The following is a 19,608-nucleotide window of genomic DNA, read 5'->3' as shown; positions in this document are numbered from 1 at the left end:
AGAGAGCTCCACTGTGACACCCACTGACACTTCTGTGGTGGCTGTTCATGTGCTCAAATTCCAGAGCTATATAAGGGCGTGACTGGAAGCTCATAAATGTGATCCAGAATGTAAGAGACTTCTGTGCTACAGAAAGAAGCAGTAAATGGGAAGGAAAGAGATTGTTTCAGGGCTTGGGCTGGGAAGACTGGATGGTGGGTAGGAGGCAGAGCAATGGGGAGCAGTGATTAAGTTGGAAATGGAGGTCTGATGGGGGAAAATGAGCAGTGATTAAGTTGGAAATGGAGGTCTGATGGGGGGGAGATACTGTGCTGTCATTTGCCATTTCAGTAGGGATGAGGGAGAAAATGGATTCACTTCACATTTAAAGGTGAACCTATCAAATTCTCACTTCCCCAAACAATTTGCAAATAGAAATACTGTCATTTTTCAAAATTCACGCTTTACTGAATTTTGCAACGAGGTTTTCCAGTCAAGTAACATGTATAAAAATGCATGTAGTAGGTTAAGGTGTGCATAGAAATGCATATATAGCAGTGAAAATAACATGCAAAATGCATTATATTATGAAACAACTGCTTGGCACAAATGTGCGTATTAGGCAAAACTGCCTACAAAGTGTGTATATTAGGAGAAATTTGCACTAAAATGCTGATGAATTTTCACAAGGCTTTTTTAAAAATTGCAAACTGATGTAGAAGTGTGGAGAACTGAATTTAAGCTGGGGGGAGGGGAGAGATAAATTGAGAGACATTGAAAGTGACAGTTTCACCCACCCCTACTCCTCCAGTTCCTTGTAGCCTTCTCAGGTTACGCCATTCTGTGCTCCCCAAACTCATGTGTCCTTTTGTCAGTACTTTCATTCTTGAGTCCTCTGTTTTTCCTCATCCTTGTCCTCTTTGCTTCCTGCTTTTGCCTGGCTTCCTTCAGGACTTTCCTCCTTCAGAGCAGTTATCTCAGCATGAGGTACCAGTTAAACACATTGATTCAGTTAAATGTAATGGCATTTGTACCTAGATCAAGATTTAATCAAAATCTACTCAGGTACATGTTCCTTCTCTATGCCCTGCATAACCCCGCAGAGGTGGAATTCCATGTAAATAGCTTTTGCCTTGATTGGAATGTGGCCCACTTGAATAAACGAGTGTGTGGTGATGTAGGAGCATATATATAAATATTTAAAGTTTGAGAGGGCTAGGGAGATAGATAACATGTGTAAAATTGCCAGGAAAGATCACCACGCCATCTTAATGCACTGTGTTATCTGCATACTGCAGTATGGCACAAAAGCATTTCAGAAAACATCTGCAATCTGCATACTTAGTGTAGAGAATACAACACCTGCAGTTCTGGGGCATATACCTGGAACTTGAAGCACACACTTGGGAGATTATGGCAAGCCTTGGGTCTAGTTCTTGCTAAAATAGTATCCTCTGGGATGTACCATTCAAGACTATAAATGGGGGTTCATAGAAATGAATGTTCCCTGCACACGAATGTTTCCTCCATGCAAAACACTGCAACTCATGGGAAAGAGTTCTGGTCTACCCTTGTTCCTGACTTGCTTTGGGAGTATAGAAAACATGTTGCCATTGGAAACAGAGGGATGTAAATTTGACTTGGGTGTTGTGCTGTCTTACTTTATATGGGCTGGCATATGCTACCATTGCATTGAATAAACAAATAGTGGAACTTTTAGGCTTTAGAAGAAAACAGAAGGCCACAATCCAACACAAAGTTCAGTCACCTAAATTCAGTTATTTCAGTTATGATCCCTCCCCTCCATTTCCCAGATTTCTGCTGTAGTGCACAATGCAAGATTAGGGGATTGTCCCATGAAAAGACAAATGTATTTTCAGCCCAGCTTGTAAACACAATCACCCTGGGAGCAGCTTGGACTGTGCTGGTAATGAGTTGGTTTCTGTAAGCTGTGCTTGACTAGCAAGGGACAGTATGAGACTCATTACACATGCTAAAGCTATTTTTGGTCATCTGCATACTATCCCTTGCTTTTTCCTGTAGGACTAATTGCAGTCGTTAACAGTCGTCAACAGGTTTACCATACCCATTGAGTCAATCACCCATCTCCTACTACCCTTCTAAGAAAAACCCCACCCCACCCTCCCACTATGTGGTGGGGTGTGGTCTGGTGACTTCTGTTTCAGTGTATCTGAAGAAGTGTGCATGCACACGAAAGCTCATACCCAGAACAAACTTAGTTGGTCTCTAAGATGCTACTGGACTATTTTTAAATTTTTCATTTTGACTGCGTCAGACCAACATGGCTACCTACCTGAATAATTAATGATGGTCAGTTATATTTTGTGATGTGTTTTGTATTTGTTGTATGAAGGAAATTTTATTGTTAATTATATGCAGTTCATCACCGTTATATTTTTCCTTAATGCTGGTGATATAGAAAACGTTACAAATAAATCAACCAGCCTATATGCCAAAGAATTTTTAAAGGATTTTTTAAAAAAGAAAAAAAGATTGCCAGTTTCATAAAGGTAAATGGGTTTGATGCAGGGTGCATAGGAATAATCCACTGTTCTCTCTGTCCATGCAGGAGTACTTAAGCGAGGCATGCAATATTCCCCTGCATCGTGCTAAGGAGTTACATGACTAGCAGAGACATGGAAAATTGCAATGTCATTACATTAGGCAAAAAACCGGTGCACAGAAATGCATCCAACTACGTTATATTCAGGGTGGACCCATTGAAATTGCTGAACCTGTTAGTGATGTCCATAAATTCCAATGGATCTACTCTGAGTAGAAGTATCATTGGATACAACCCAAATATTTTTATTGGCCCATTTCTTTTTCAGGGGGACAATAAGTGAGTTAGAACACTTTACATAATATAATCAAAGCCATTATACACTATAATTAAATGATCTAATTTCATTTGAATATCAATAAAAAAGTAACATATTTATAATGCTTCTATTGACACTAAAAACATGCAGATACTCTTTTATATTGCATAAAATGTTTGTTGTGCATCCTTAAGATTTCATCTCTCTTGAGTCTCTCCCCATCCTCTCTATCCCCCTGTTATTAGTGTGTTGCTTCCTCTGGCTCCTCTTTCACTGTTAGTCAACTTTACAATGGGAGTGTAACCTACAGCAGTCCACGAAGGTTAAGTCTTTGACATATTTAAAATATCCTGATCATGTGTCAGATTGTGTATATTGTGATTGATCCAGGAAGTACAGCTTTATATTATGTATTAATATTTATTTCAATTTTACATTTGTTTCAAATATATTCGTTGGGTATTCTTTGTTTTCACATGAAGAATTTGCACGTAGAAGAGGTTCTCCTGGCATCTCACTTAAAAATGGCCAGGTAGCAGATAAAAGAAAAGACCTTCAAATCCTGGACAGTCACTGCTAGTCAGAGCAGACAGTTCTGAGCTAGATGGGCAATTATCCTGATAAAGCAACTTTCAATTACTGCATTCATTTAAAAACCATATTGACATTCTAGAATCTGCTGTAGCATATGTCTTCACAATTGCCACTATTTGATCATGGGAGATATTAAGCACTTCATACAGATTACTAAGATCCCTTAATGTTCGGCAAGGTATGGAGTAACTTTGTAATGTCAATTGACAGACAGCCCATTCAAGTCTATACTGTGTGATGGTTTTTCTTTTGAAGTGTATGTGTGGCATGTGTATGTATGTGTGTTCAGTAATGATCAATGAATCTGCTTTTGTATAAACCGGAATTTATATTTTTAGAAAGGATCTATAGAGCCTGTCCCATGAATTTGTGTTCACCCGGTGCTGCAAAGGTCACAGAGAAACTGGTTAAAGAGTATGTTTGCATAGCTTTCCAGTGATATAAGAACATATTTCAAGATTGTGCATTACAGCTCCTGAGCTATGATGCAAGCCAGGCACAGGCATTTTATCTCATAACAATGATCCTGAATGCTCTTCTCTTAGCATTTCACCCGCCCACTTTTTTAAAAATGCCCTTGGACAGCTATGTTAGCGGACAGTGTTGCCTTGACTTTTTAAAAACTTTTTGAATTACAGAAGAATCTTTTGAATGCAGTGCCTAATTTAGGGCAGGGATCTACAGAGCAATGCTGTCAGTGTCTGTTTTTGCATCTGAATATCTGATCACACTTGCTTAGTTTTCAGGCAGCCCAAGAAGATAACACTAAATACAGAACACAGGTTGGAGAAATGTTGTGCTTCCTCAAGATGAGCTAAAAAGTTAACAGTAACTTTTGTACATGTGAAAAGTTATTGAAGACACATATGTTGCTTCTGATATCATTTCCAATTTACTTACTGGATGGCTCCACTCCTATAAACAGCAATCATGTGCAATATCATTGACAAAGTGGTTTACTAAGTCAGAGTTGGAGCAAGGTTGTGGGCTACTATACTAGATTTACCATTGTTTTAAACAAACTGTTCTGGGGTGGCTCAATCGGTAGAGCATGAGACTCCTAATCTCAGGGTCGTGGGTCTGAGCCCCACATTGAGAAGTAGATCCCTGTATTGCAAGGGCTGGACTGGATGACCCTCATGGTCCCTTCCAACTGTACAGTTCTATGACTGTGTACATAAAGCAAAGAATTAACAATGTTACATGAGTATCATTTGAAACTGGGGCTTAAATTATGTCACATTTTCAGAACATAAAATCATTTTGCAGTGTTGTTCCTCAGGAAATGATACTGAATGCAAAATTCTTTGCCTGTTTTTTTCAGAAGTAATTACCACTGTGTTCAATAATAAGGGAGTTTAATACTGAGACTCCAGTGGCATGCTGCCTCTGAATCTGGAGGTTCTAGATGGCCATCATGACTAATGAGGCATGGATTTAAAAGGCATCTAAACTAGGGGCTGTCATTTGCATCTTGTGACACAAAATGCCATAACTTAATTAGGTGTTGTGAAATATGTACTTTGTTTTGTCTGACCTGAATCTATTGCCAGTTTCATGGGATGACCTTGTTTGGAAAGATTCTTCTGGAGCTTTTTGCATTTCCATCCAGAATAATTGGGTGCCATCCACAACCTTGCAAGTTTGTTGCCTACATCCAGATCTTTTAGGCACTAATTAAACCACTCCTACTACAGATCCTTGGAGTATCCAACTTCATACTTCCATTTATTTTAAGATGTGTTGGTGTTTACCTACTTAATCCTTAGATCAGTGAATGGTTAAACAAGGAAACAGAGACTAGGAGTAAACAGGCAATTCTCACAATGGAGGGAAATGAGTTGGGATCTCCTAATGATCTGTATCCTTTCAGCCCCTTCAGTGTTTGTAGCCAAGTACGCGAAACATTGCTCCTGCATGCTGATTATCAATGTGTCTTGCATCCTAATATGGTACCTTAAGTTTGACCTGCTTTTCAGACAGTACTAAGTTTTATAAATAAGCCTCCCTCATACTAATGAGCATACAAAATCATTAGTCCCCTCTGGAAAAAATTAAAACCAACCAATCAATCATTCACGATCATCTTACTTACTAAGGCTGGTGAAGAGTTCTGACATATTTACGGTAGGTGCTTTAATGTGAAAGATGGTAGATATAAAGTTCAGGTGCCATAGGAGCCGAAAATTGTAGCGAGCATAAGTTACTTTTTGATCTATTTGTTTCAACAATTTATATGCTTCTCAACTACAATCGTCACTAAGTGGTGTACAAAAAATGCAATACATAAAAGATGGAAACTGGTTAAAATGATAAAATGAGACTTCAATTAAAATGTGTTCATAAGGCCCCGGAGGTTCAGCAGAGAGGGAGGCTGTTTGACCTCAACTAGAAGGGAGTTCCATAAAATAGGGCCCACAATACTGAACACACGGCGGTGGATATTACCCTTGCATCCAAGTCATGGGGGGCTGCTAAAACTGACTCCCATATAGATGTTAAACAGCACTGACAAGTTGGTACCCTGCAGTACACCATGGTGCACAGAACATGGCACTGTAACACAGTTTCCCAATGCTACTCTCTGGACACACACTGGAGATAGGAGTGGAACCACTGTAAAACAGTGCCTACAATACCCATCTCAAAGAGTCCATCCAAGGGGATAGTATGCTTGTCATTAAAGGTGCAGGACCCCTGCCCTCTTTTGCATCTGACAGCAGGCAAGCATTCATCATTTGCACCATATATATTTTGTGAGAAGACCATTCGTTCCCAGAAACCTTTACACTGTCTCTTATTGTCTGGCTATTGTATTGACTAGCTGTTGCTGACATTGGTCTGACCTCTTATTCTGAGATAATAGGTCTCATATACTTAGCCTGTTTTTGTTTTTGTTTTTTTACTATGAACTGTTTCTTGTCCTGACATAATGCAATATTCCCTACCAGGGCATGATCCACAACATTCTTCAGGATGTGATAATTCACCTATGCAGAACAGGGGTGAGAAGCTCAGGCCTGGGCTCCAGTGTGGCTCTCCATATGGGTCCCAATGTGGCTCTCTTCGTTGTGTTCCTGTGTTGTATGCAGGCAAAATGCTGCCTTCAGCCTCAGCCACCAAGTGAACTTTGTAGTTAACATCCTTATGGTCAAGGTGGAATACCATGGTTGAGCAGAATTAGCTCCCCCCCCCCCCAACCTGGTGAACTGCATAAAGAGGCATTGTTCAGGCTCCAGGCCAGGGATTTTGTCTATGTCTTCTGTGTGGGTTGTTTGCCCTCTGTATACAAGCAAAAGTATTTAATTTTCTAGACAGCATTCTGAGGGGAGGGCAGGTTCTGGGTGAATGTGTCTTGCTGTTTGGGGGAATGTCGCTTGCATGGCAGTCTTGCTCTCCCCTCTCCTGTGTCTTGGCTTTGCTCCTGGTGTTTGCAATACTCTTCTGTGTTACAGCCTGCAGAAGCCTGTCACCATGTGACCCAGCCATAAGCTCAATTTGTGCTTGTGTGACTTCAGAGGCATTGCAGATGTCTATTGTCCTTTATAAACTCAGCCCCAATTCCCTTCGCAATTGCTCCTTTAGTCTTCTATCAGTCACATTCAACACAATTTTGTCCTGGAGCATGTAATCTTTAGTGTTCCCAAATTCCCAATTTCTTGCTTTCTGCCTCAGTGATGAATCATATTTGTTGATCTGGGTTTCTGCTAAATGAGGATGAGAAAAGAACTGGTTTCTTTCAAAAACAACATTCTTCTGAGGATTATAATAATTCCTAAGTCCTGTTGAACAGCATCCTTCTCAGCTGCTTCTGTATTTAGCTGTTGAGCTTGGATGTTGTAAAGGTCCAGGCCAAGGATTTCTCCAACTACATGTCAGCAAAATAGCAATATTGATGTATTCCTTTTCTCTTTCTCTCCTCAATATAGTTTTGTTAACAGAATCAGGGCAGCAGAGTCTTTTAGGCCAAGAACGGTTTACCTTCAGTCACCCTCCACCTGCCTAACTCCTTGCTTACGTCCAGTCTCAGGGATGGCACTGGCTGTCAGCTTCCTCCTCCTCCTGTTCCCTAGACTCAGTTTTGCCTTTGGATAACTCAGGGAGGAGGGTGGGGACAAAAGCAGAATAAGCTGGCTCTACCAGCTATTTGCTGTGATTCCATCTACTGTTGGCCACCCTGACTTCTGCTCTACCAGTCCTAATAAGCACGAATCCCCACTGGATTTTCATAGATTCATAGAATTCTACAGTTGGAAGGGACCCCAAGAGTCATTTAGTCCAACCCCCTGCAATGCAGAATAGAACTGTCTGTTTTGAAAATCTAACATGGAAGAGATTCTAACACTCCCCTTCCTCTTCACTGTCTGACTGTCTGCTGTCATAGCTAGCTTACAAAAAATTGATGATGATGTTGTAATACTTTTTTTATATGAAAATTGTATTTTATCAGTTACATTGGAGCTCATTTAAACTGAAGCTGCTTTTGGGATCTTTTAAATATTTTAAATAAATGAATGAATGTGTTGTTTTTTTAAAAAACAACAACAACCACAATGCTTTGTGTAGAATTATCATGGGCAGCACTTTCTGTACTTCATTGACATTTGCCTCCATTCCCCCACCTCCACATATGATATGTAAATTTTATCATGGAGTGCTTTGAGGAAACACTAGTCAGGAAGCTAGATAGAGCTTACTACCTCACTTAAACTAACTCTCTTAAGGCTGGTGCAAAATTCAGTGTCCAGGTTGCTCACCGAGGCACAACAGTTGGACCATATTACACCAACCCTGGCCTGACTGCACTGGCTGCCAATTAGTTTCCGGGCCCAATTCAAAGTGCTGGTTTTGACCTATAAAGCCTTAAACAGCCCAGGACTGAAATACCTCAAGGACCTCCTCTTTCCATATGAACTAACTCAGACCCTTCTTCATGTCTTTCCATGAGAGACCCAGAGGGCAGCAAGAGGAGAACAGGCCTTTTCTGTGGTGGCTCCCTGTTTGTGGAAAGAGGAGCCATGACCTCACATATTCTCTCTTCACATATTCTCTATACGTATGTTATGCTTGTGTGAGTAGACTATTTACACGAGCAGATATTTGTGCATATACCATATTAGTTGGCTCTTTAAAAACCTAGCTATTGAATTCTCGCTCACCCACAACTCCCCAGCTCTTTCCTGTGGCATGCTGAAGTAGAAAATGTTTCTCTGCTTCACTTTCTTCTCCTTGGGATTGTCATTTGCTTTGTACTTTTGCTCCCTAATTTCAATTTCCAGGTTGCATTCCCTGGACACTGCTTGGAGAAAATCTCCTGTTAGGTTTGTGTACCAGTCTGCAGTAGAGCTAATTTCATAGTGAATTAATTATTTCCTTAAGGAATGTGTAGCAGTGCAACCTGTTGTTGGCATTATATATCATCATCGTAATAAAAAACTTTATATTTGAAGTCACAAACAGCTAATAATGTATTTAGAATTTGTGGAGAAAAGCATGCTAGCACTTCCAAGTTATTTAGGAAGTGCTTGTGAGTACTGGCTTGGGGGAGTGAGTTTGCAGTTAGCAGATGTGTGCTACCAATTCAGACATTTCCAGGATTTAGCACTGCACTGCAGAATGATGCCTAGGTTCTCATTGCTAGTTAATGGGAAGTCAGGCATGCTTGCTGATAAGTTTCTTTCTATCATGACCCTGACGTCCAGCAGTGACTGGGACACCAAGATGGAGGCTACAGTGTCATTGACTAAGCAGCTGCACTAGCTTTCTAACTCACACTGATATTGGTGCTGGTGATCAGGAGACCTCCGAATCCAAGGCTGATTCAGATGAGCTTGCTAAACCAGATATCACTGCAGCAGGGCCCATAGAACTTGAGGCAGGACCCTCATGGGAGCCTTCCCTTGAGTCTCAGGAACCGAGCACTTCACACCCCACCCCACCAGTCCAGCTGCACAGGGAACACACCAGGAGGGAAGCCATGAATTAGAAGAGAGGTCCCCATCTTCAGGCAAGAGGACTGGCCCTTTAATATCCTTGTTCTCTAGAACAGGGGTCAGCAAACTTTTTTAGTAGGGGGTTGGCCCACTGTCCTTCAGACCTTGGGGGACGACGACTATATTTTGAAAAAAAATTAAAAACGAACGAATTCCTATGCCCCACAAATAACCCAGAGATGCATTTTAAATAAAAGCACACATTCTACTTATGTAAAAACACCAGGCAGGCCCCACAAATAACCCAGAGATGCATTTTAAATAAAAGGGCACATTCTACTCATGTAAAAACACGCTGATTCCCAGACCGTCTGTGGGCCAGATTTAGAAGGCAGTTGGGTTGGATCTGGCCCCTGAGCCTTAGTTTGCCTACCCCTGCTATAGAAGGAGCAGAAGCATAGGAGAGGTTGGCTAGAGGGAGATGGTTCAAAGCCTCAGTTCACTTCTTTTGGAACAACTTGTTTGCTAGGAGCTGCCCTTAATGTCTTGCTCTGTGAGTTCCTCTGTGACACCAGGGCACTTTCACTCTTCCAACATATATGGAACAGTCGGCTGTAGCAGGATTAAAAAAAATATAAATACAGTTCTTGCCTATGCAGCCTAGCAGAATGCTTTTCTGGAAGTCATCACCAGCCAAATTAGAATGGGCTTTTCTGGAAGTTACCGGTGCCTCAGAAAGGTAAGGATCCCTCACCCATCCAAAGTGAGGTTTTTATACTGGTTGTTGTGGAGGTTAAAAAGAAGGAGGCTGACAGCTATTTCAGTTTTCAACTTGCACAGTTGTAAACAGCTTTCCACACAGGGTTATTCATTTTATTTCCCTCCTCTCTTCCATCCTGTAACATCCAATACAGGCAATGACAGCCTTGAGCCTTTCTAAGGCTAAGTCCTCCCAGCAAGGTCTTGCTTTTTAAAAACTCTATATTTAGACTAGGACTGGTACAAGAAATACTTTTTTGTGACAGTGCTCACTGGTATGGAGAACTGGCACTTCTTTTGGGGGGCGGTTTGTGGCAGCCATTTTGTGCTGGACCCATTACACTTTTATTAATATATTAGTACTACAACCTTTTTAAAAAACCAAATACCCTTCTGGGTACAAAGTTAAAAAGACGTAAAAGAAATCATGAAGCAATTGATGCACTAGTATCTGGAGGAGGAGACAAAGCGCCACAGCTGACCCATGACATCATGCTGCCTGAGGCAAAGTACAACAAGATGGCGGCCCACTCCATATACTGAAGCGGGCATTCCATATACTTAAGCAGTGGTGACAGGACAGAATCTTCTATTGCAAACAAGGGCAGCTGAGGGCACAGGGTAGTTCGTGTGGTATACACAGCTCTGTTCTTCAACATCTCAACGGTTGCTAATCTCTGCTGCCTGCGGTCACCTCTGTCTAATGGTAGGGATGGCCCTGCAAAGCACAAACTTACAGGAAAAATAATATAAAACAGCAAGGTAGTATAAGCAGGTTTGTTGACAACCATCCCTTTGTTGTGTGGCTTGCTTTCTCTGGAGGTGGGTGATCTTAAGTCAAAAGAGGAACAGACCCACCTCTTTCCCAGTAGTTCAGCCAAGCCAATAAATCTAGCTGATCCCTAGGGCTGTGCTGGGCAAAGTGAAGGGGCAGCAAATACTTTGAGAGATTGTATATCTATCTACCTCTTTTTGTATTGGCCTCTGGAGGAAACTGGGGGGGGGGCAGGGGGAGGCAGAGAGATAAAATTATCACCTTACCTACTTTGTGCATGTGATCCTCTGGGATCAGCATGGCAATTAACCTCTAAATAAGATAATGCTTCTGAAGAGTCCTCCATAGATTTCCTTTTACTAATGAGTGGAAAGAATAGACCAGGATTGTTCACATAGTACTTTTTTCTTATATATATAATGAGTCCCCCGCCCCCGGCCCCTCTCTGCGTGCTACTGTCCTTGTGCATCTGCTCAGGCAGAGAAGTGTGGTGTGTGAACTTGATATTTCCATACAGACAGCCACAATTTGATTGTAGCAGCACTTTCTCAGGTGACTGGTATCTTAGGAATGAATGTTGGATGTCATCTGCTTCTGTTGGTTCATGTTATCCCAATATATAGAAGGTTGCTATGCATTTTAATTTGTTTATCATTTATTTTTATTTTTTATGCTTTAAATAGTTGTTCTTCTCCACATGAGAATGTACCTATTTGCACATAGCCAAAAGAAAGTATTGTATGATTTGGCCCATGGTTCAGTTATTTTGCTTATAGTATTGGGGATCTGTCAGAGCTAACCCAAGAATATAGGAAGCAAAAGTGTATGCCCAGGTAGAACTGGGAATGGAGCTGGATGAAGTACCTGGACAGGTGCTCAGGAGGACCAATTATAGGCTAGAATCTTAGCTGACAAGTTCATCCAAAGGCAAAGGCAGTTCCTGCAGTAAGAATATGAACAGGAAGAAGGAAAGAAGAGCAAGCAGGCAGATAGGAAAGTTACTAGGCTGGGTGAAGAGAATCACCATATTAATGGAACTGAATTTAAGCTAAGCAAGTCCTCTGTTTGCAAGTTGTTTCCAAAGGAGCAGTTCCTAGCCTCCCTCTCAGTTTATTAAAAGCTGTGTCCAGAGTGAGGCTAAGACCAGTTCATATGGAAACAGTTTATCTCCAGGGAACGTGCTCTCCTTAAGCTCCATGAATGATGTTGCAGGGAGTAGGGAAGCAGGATAGGAGAGTGAAATTCACACTTCTCTGAATTTTGCAGTGCCGTTTTCTAGGCAAGTAAAGTCTACAAAAATGCATGTAGACATGCCTAAAAATGTTTATATTTGTGAAATATAATTGCATGCAAACATGTTTATAGAGAGAAATTTTCATTAAAATTCTGATGACTTTTAAAAAATCCTCACAAACTGATGTGAAAATGTAAGAGCTGAACTTATGATTGCAAAAATTAGAGAAAAACTGAAGGATATATTTGTTCATTCCTAGGGGAAACTAATAGATTGCATGGTAGTGGAAGCCATGTTGAGAGAGTCTATATTCCTCCACTGGGCAGCTTTGAGTGTCTCGCCACAAGGGACACCAAACTAGATGGTTGCTGTTTTGATTTTTTTCTGATCTTCACAGACAGCAGTACTACCTGAAAGGAGGCCAGGGACATCCAGACTGCACTTTATAATCCATTGCCTGGGAAAATCAAGCCCAGAAATCTCTCAGTGCAAAAGGGGCAGAATAAATAACCTTTAAGAACAGCGTACATGAAATCTATGGCAATATAAAATAGACTGATTGTTTTGTCTTTGAATTTCTGTAGCAACTGGGGCTTATTTCTTTATTTTTTCTTGAGCAGTTTCTGCCCCCAACTTGCATGACAAATGCAATAAAATTCAGTAGAACCAACTTGGAATCTAAAGGCACCATTGTCTTTTAAAGGCTATACGGTGTGCTGCCACTGCTGCTGTTCCCACCACCACCATTCCTGCTACTGCCACTACCCACTCTGCCGCTGCTGCGTGTCCTGCCATTTTGGGTGAGATCTTGCTGAAAATCATGTGAGATCTTGCGTAATCCGCAAGATGTCGCACAAATTTGGTCACCCTATCTGATGGCTGGGCCAGCTCTACTGCATCCCACCACCACTACAGTAAGGTTACCAGGTTTTTTTCAATGAATCCGGGGACACTTTAAACAAACAAACAAACAAATACATACTACACGTTCGGGACGTTAATGCTGCAGCGATGGTGGTGGCAGAGGTGCGGCCGCCACCTTGACCTCAACCACCACGTTTCCCCTTCCTCCAAGGCTTCCATCTCCTTTCTCCATGAGCCTGGGCAACCCCTGAGTTGTTGGTTCTTCGGTGGTGGTGGGGAAGTGGTGCGAGTTGGGTCAGGCATGGAAGGCGGAGGAGGGCCAAGAGTGGCAGTGGCGAGGCTCGGGCAGCGTGATGCCTCCCTTCCCATTGGAGCAGCCCCAATCCCTTTCCTACTTGCGTGCAAGCAGGAGGGGGCAGGGATCCCTCAGCTGGGAAGGGAGGCTTCCCATTGCCTAACAGAGTTCCCTGCCCCCTCCTGCTTGCACGCAAGCTCTATAAGCAGTGTGAAGCCTCCCTTCACAGCTTAGTTGCTGGGGTCAGGGAAAGTGGAGGCAGCCTGGAAGCTGCATCTTAGAGGCCCTGCACTGCCATCATATGGGGACTTCCGGTGAGACAAAATGGCTGGCGCCATGGAAGCGAGCAGCTCCTGAAGCCAGCCAGAGCCAACTGCCCTAATAGGCTGGCTCCAGGCTGCTGAGACTGCCACTGCCGCTGCCATGTTTCCCAGGGACATTAGATGAAATCCGGGGACATTCCGGGGATGGAATTTGTCTGGGGACAGACTCGCAAATCCGGGGACTGTCCCCGGGAAATGGGGACATCTGGTAACCCTACACTACAGGCATTCAGTAAAAGCAGGTAAATTAAATAATACTAAGAATACAAAACTGGGCAATGTTCATGTGCAAACGTGGGGTTTTGTGTATAGGATACAGTGTTACCTCGGGTTAAGAACTTAATTCGTTCTGGAGGTCCGTTCTTAACCTGAAACTGTTCTTAACCTGAGGTACCACTTTAGCTAATGGGGCCTCCCACTGCTGCTGCCGCACAATTTCTGTTCTCATCCTGAAGCAAAGTTCTTAACCCGAGGGTTTCTGGGTTAGCAGAGTCTGTAACCTGAAGCCCCTGTAATCTGAAGTGTCTGTAACCCGAGGTACCACTGTATATTCTTATGAAAGATTGCATTTGTAGCTTCCTATGATCTGATTATTTAAATATTACGGCATCAAGATTTGATAAACAAGTTATCTGTAAAGTGTCTATCAGCAAAATCCTATTCATACTTACTCAGAAGTAAATCACATTGACTTCACTTACTGTACTCCTAGGTAAGAGTGAATACTAATATACACTGTTCATGATTATAGTCTTGGCACATTCTTATGCACACTTTCCTGAGAGAAAGCCCCCTTGAAGGCAGTGGAACTTATTTGGGAGTAAGCATGCAAAGAATTGCAGCAGAAGACAGCAATTCTATGAACATTTACTTGGGAGTAAATTCTTTTGAAGAAAATGGGGCTCATATTTTCACCTACCCACATCAGAACATGTATACTATATATAAGAGTAATCTTGCCTAGAAGCAGGAGGTCTATTTGCATTTTAAATGCAAATTGTCAATTAATTGATAATGAAATTGAAGGACACTTCAGCCAATCAGGTCATGCAGATGTACTCTACCTTCTGCTTATGCCAAATTTGATGAAGAAGGAAATTTAAAAGATTGCATTTTCTCGTAGTCTGTATCCAAAATTAGTATATATGTTTGCTTGCCCACATGTACACATTATAACATTTTCATAATGGCACTTCTACAGCAGTATTCAATGTAGTGTAGATGTACAATTAAATTTTGCATTTCAGGGTGAAACCTCTGAGGCTAACTTTCTTCTAGTAAGAAGAGCTGTAGACAATTGAAACTGACAGTGCTAAGCTGAAATCAATGTCAATAAATTGTTTTAGTCTGCATCTTTCAAAATACCGGTTGGGTTTGAACTGGCTCCCCCCTCCCTTTTTTCTTTTCTTTTCTTTTTGGAAGCCATTTTGGGTTGTGTAGTACTTTAAAAAGGAAGCATGTATATTCCACCATTCCCAAACTGATTACATGGCTTTTCCTCATACCAATGGGTATTAAGTCAAATGTGGTAGAGCTTGTAGAATCTGACTAGGTCATGGGAGACTAGGATTCAAATCCTGACACAGTCATTAAGCTTCACCCAGCTTTATCTGTTGATGGACGGCCGCCCTGACTCATCCCCGAACACACTGACCAGATGCTTGGAAGCTGGTGCTAGATGGCTGCATGGGAGCCGGTTGAAGTTAAATCATTCGAAGACAGAGGTGCTGCGGCTGGGTTGGGACGACATGGGGTTGAGGGGCCAACTCCCATCTATTGCGGGAGCTCAATTAGTGCCAGCGCCTTCTGTCAAGAGTTTGGGTGTAACCTTTGACGCCTCCCTTTCTATGGAGGCGCAGGTTGCAGCCACAGCAAAGGTGGCATTTTTCCATCTCTGCTGTATTAAGCAGTTGGGCCCTTACCTTTCTCACCCTGAGCTGGCCACGGTGATCCATGCGACGGTCACCTCCAGGCTTAATTATTGTAACTCGCTCTACGCGGGGCTGCCCTTGAAGCTGCCCCAGAAACTCCAGCGGGTGCAGAATGCCGCTGCGAGGCTCCTTACAGGGTCCTTGCTGTGGGATCACATTCATCCAGTGCTTTACTAGCTGCACTGGCTCCTGGTGGAGTATAGGGTCAGGTTTAAGGTGCTGGTTTTCACCTTTAAAGCACTATGCGGCCTAGGGCCCTTGTACCTACAGGACTGCCTTTCCTGGTATGCCCCATGGAGGACCTTAAGGTCCATAAATAACAACACTTGGGAGGTCCCAAGCCTCAAGGAGGTTAGATTGGTCTCAACTAGGGCCAGGGTCTTTTCAGCACTGGCCCCAACTTGGTGGAACGCTCTGTTTGGCATATAAATTTTCCCTTGGCTTTTTTGCTGAGCAGCATGGATAGCTGGCTCAGGTGAATATCTGATGCTTCCTCCCTTTGTGGTCTTGATTTATGGGCTACTACTAAAATGAAGCTGCATTTTAAGCTGTATTTTAAGCCGTATTTTAATTAACTGTTTTTGTTTTTTTCTATTACGTTTTATTGTAATTTATATTTGGTGTTAGCCGCCCTGAGCCCAGCCCTGGCCGGCAAAGGCAGGGTATAAATAAATTTATTATTATTATTTTATTATCATTATTATTATTGACAGTGGGCCAGTTATTATCTCTCAGCCTAAACTACTTCACAGGGTTGTTGTAAGGATAAAATAGATTGGTAGGATTGTCTAGCCCAGCTTCTCCACAAGAATATCATGGGGGAGTTTGTCGAAAGCATTACTGCAATCTTTAGCTTTTAATTAGAAATGAAAACAACATTGCAGAGAAGCATTACCATGTAACCTCTTAGGATGAAGTAAGAACCTGAACAAAGAAAAGGAAAGAAACATCTAGCCTCTTGACTTGATTATTTTCTTTGTTCTCTGATGGCTCCTTTGCTAATCTATAACAAACAAATTTGAAAGCTTTATCATCGGGTTCACTTGCCAGAGGAAGGAAAGTCTGTCAATTACCCTGGTGTTCCAGCAGATAATGTCATTATTCCTGCACAGGAAAAAGTGCTGCCTTCATTTTAATAAGGCATTCCAAATGGCAAAATAGGGACAGTGATTTACCAGGGACCAGAAAATGGAATATTCCTGCTGAGTATGGAATTGCCTTTACATTAACTTGATAAAAGCCAAATAATGGGCCAGTGAAAAAACTTTAATCAGTTGAGAGCCCAAAATACAAACAGCACACTATAATATAAGGAGCAGTGGTTGAGTCCAAAAGACCAGATATAACACTTTTAGCTTCCTATTGTTCAGCATTTTAAGGATCTGTTCTAGAATCACCCTTGTGTCTATAAATCCTTTGAATTATACTCGGTCCATCAACAAGAGTTTAAGCTGTCCAAGTTTCCTGTAGTTTATAAAAGCTCCTAAGATCTGTGGGAAGTCTGAGGTCTAAACATTTGTAAAGAAAACTGTTTGAAGGTGACAAAATATTTTTCGACATGCAGTGCCTCAGCAAAAAAATGTGCACATACAACGCACCTGCTGCCGTGACTTTCTTTAAAAGCTATTACACACATGTCTAGATTCCACCCTCATCTCTACCAGTTTCAAATACAAATATTTTTTTAAATGAAATCCGGAAGATGACTCTCCCATATTTTGTGGGGGTGAAGATGATGGGCATTCCAAAATCAAGAGTTTAATCCAGAAAGCTCTGAGGTGAGTTTTGCATATGTAGAACAGTTTCTGAGCCCCCCGTGTTTTACTTTCTGCTCCACCTTACAAATTTTCACCCTACATTTAGGGGGAAGTTTAGAAGTGGCCTATCCTTTTTTTAAACCCCAGTGGTTCAGACTAAGAAAGACTTTTTTTTACCACAGACCAGTTCACATATGTATAGACTGTGTTCACAGGGAACCTGAGGCTCACCCCACAGCCACATATGTACAGGCTGAGGTATATCTACACACTTCTGTACATGTTTACGTTCTACCCACCCAATCCACTTTTTGTGATGGCTGGGTTGTATGTACAGGGCTTATATCTGTACACACGTCTTGACTCAGAGAGTATATTCTCTATATTATAGCACAGTCTGAGATTAGCTCTCATGCCTCACCATATATAGAGACTGCATCCTGGGAGGCCTGTTTGAAGAGACCCTCAGAGAGCTCTCTATAAGAGCGCATATGGAGCATTTTAATAGGGCATTCTAAAAAGAAAGAAGGAATCTCACAGGCTCATAAAGTAAGGAATTTATGAAGGTATGCATGCAGGACTTAAACTGTTTGTAGGTCATAACTAGTGCCTTGAATTGTGCCCGGGAGCACTTTGGGAGCCTGTGGGGGTACTTCAGAAGAGTGTGGGCTAAGTAATTTCTTCCAAATTCTTTGGGATGTTTTCAGTGAGGTGGCGAGATTAGCGCAATCAGTGTGGCTAGTTGCTGTACCCAGTTGGCCCAGAAGTCGACCCTTTCCCTTCCTACTATAGGTGTTTTCTACTGAAGCCAATATGCCATTATTAATATGCTTCCAGACAGCTTTCCCTTTGAGAAGAAATAAGATTGACAAATGGGTAAAAAGTACTAGCATGGTCATCTGCGGTTATCACTGCTATTTCTGCTCGACGCTGACTCAATTTGTTCCCTATAGCTATAAACACAAGGATGGCAGTTTCTATGCAGATTAAAGGTATCGGGCACATTGATTCAGCATGCTTGTTGCTCACCAAAGCCCCCTCTTTGAACTTGCTTCTTTGCCTCAAGTGGGTCTGTTGAGGAAGCCCTGGCTTTCCCCCCAGTGAGAGAACTCTCTCAAACAAGGTGTTACCTGTGTTTTGAGTTGGGTAGAGCGGGCTAACAGGTTAATTACAGTCTGGAAAGGTCCATATAAAAAGAATAGTGATAACGGAGGGAAGGGTGAGTGAGGGGAAATCCTGGATAGTGATTGGCCACTAATCTGCCTATCAAAGCCAGTGAGGAGGGGGATCACAGCACCTGCGATGTTGCAGCTTGAGCCGCAGAAAGCTAAATTAGCCGGTAAGTGAGAAGATCATTTGCCTTTACTGCTAGCAGGGTATCAGGACCCTGTTCACTGAATAATTAAAGTATAGATGCTGTGGTAATTCAGGAAAATGCTGTATGTGTGTGTATGTTTGTGTTTAAACTGAAATGCTGCCTTCCAGAGCCATCTAATCTGAAACAGACAGGGAAGAAATCTCGGGTCTGTTATAGCTTCTTCTTCCTACTGTGACACTGCCTGACTGGTTGCTGGTTTTGTTTGTACGAGCAGATCTTTTTTAGAAAAAGAAATCTATTATGGGAGAGGCAATGAATGCAACATTGGCTAATCATGCTGTGTGTAAGAAATCAGGGTTGCAGCAACGTTTTTGGTGATGTTAATCTCTGTGTTTTTCTGCTTCCTAAGCTAAATAATTAAATACTGACAGAAAACACGGCACTGTTGCTTTTTCAGGATTAGAAGAAAATCCATAAAGAAAGTGCATCTTTTATTGTTACTGGGAATTACATGGTCTATACTGTGTGCTGATTATTTGCTGTTCCGTGTGTTCATTTTTCCATCATTGAAAGGCTATTGTGCATGTTTTCAGTTTCTTAATATCTATCTATCTGCCCATAATCCACGATAGTGCTGTTGCACAACCCACATTTGTTTGAATGCGATTCACAAAAGAGACCTTCCCTGTGGATTGTGCCCTTATGTAACCCTCCAGTTGTGGTTGCACTATTGCCCACTCCTGAAACCTCCCTAAAGGAGTGAGTTCTGCTGTCTTTGACAGCTTGATACGTTCTGGAGAGAGGATGGACTAGGGAGAAATGGATAAACAATACAAATAAATGCAACATGCACATATATTTATGATAAAATAAAATGACATATTTTATTATTGATCTTCTCAATTAAGTTCTGCATTTGCTCTAGATATTACAGGTGAGTCTAATTAAGGTTGCAACATTTGAATCCAGGCTTTCTGGACATCAGGAAATGAAACTCTGTGGA

General features: G+C 41.9%; 1 protein-coding gene across 2 annotated transcripts in view; it reads left to right on the top strand.

Annotated features, from left to right (window-relative positions):
- CACNA1C (calcium voltage-gated channel subunit alpha1 C) overlaps positions 1–19,608 on the top strand; it is a gene marked incomplete at its 5' end in the record, with an annotated part of 445,655 nt that overhangs the window by 12,634 nt on the left and 413,413 nt on the right. The window lies entirely within an intron of this gene.

This window comes from Podarcis liolepis (genome assembly GCF_965112155.1).
Source record: "Podarcis liolepis genome assembly, chromosome: 10".
In the NCBI taxonomy this organism is placed as follows: Eukaryota; Metazoa; Chordata; class Lepidosauria; order Squamata; family Lacertidae; genus Podarcis; species Podarcis liolepis.
This window is presented reverse-complemented; position numbering and strand designations above follow the sequence as displayed.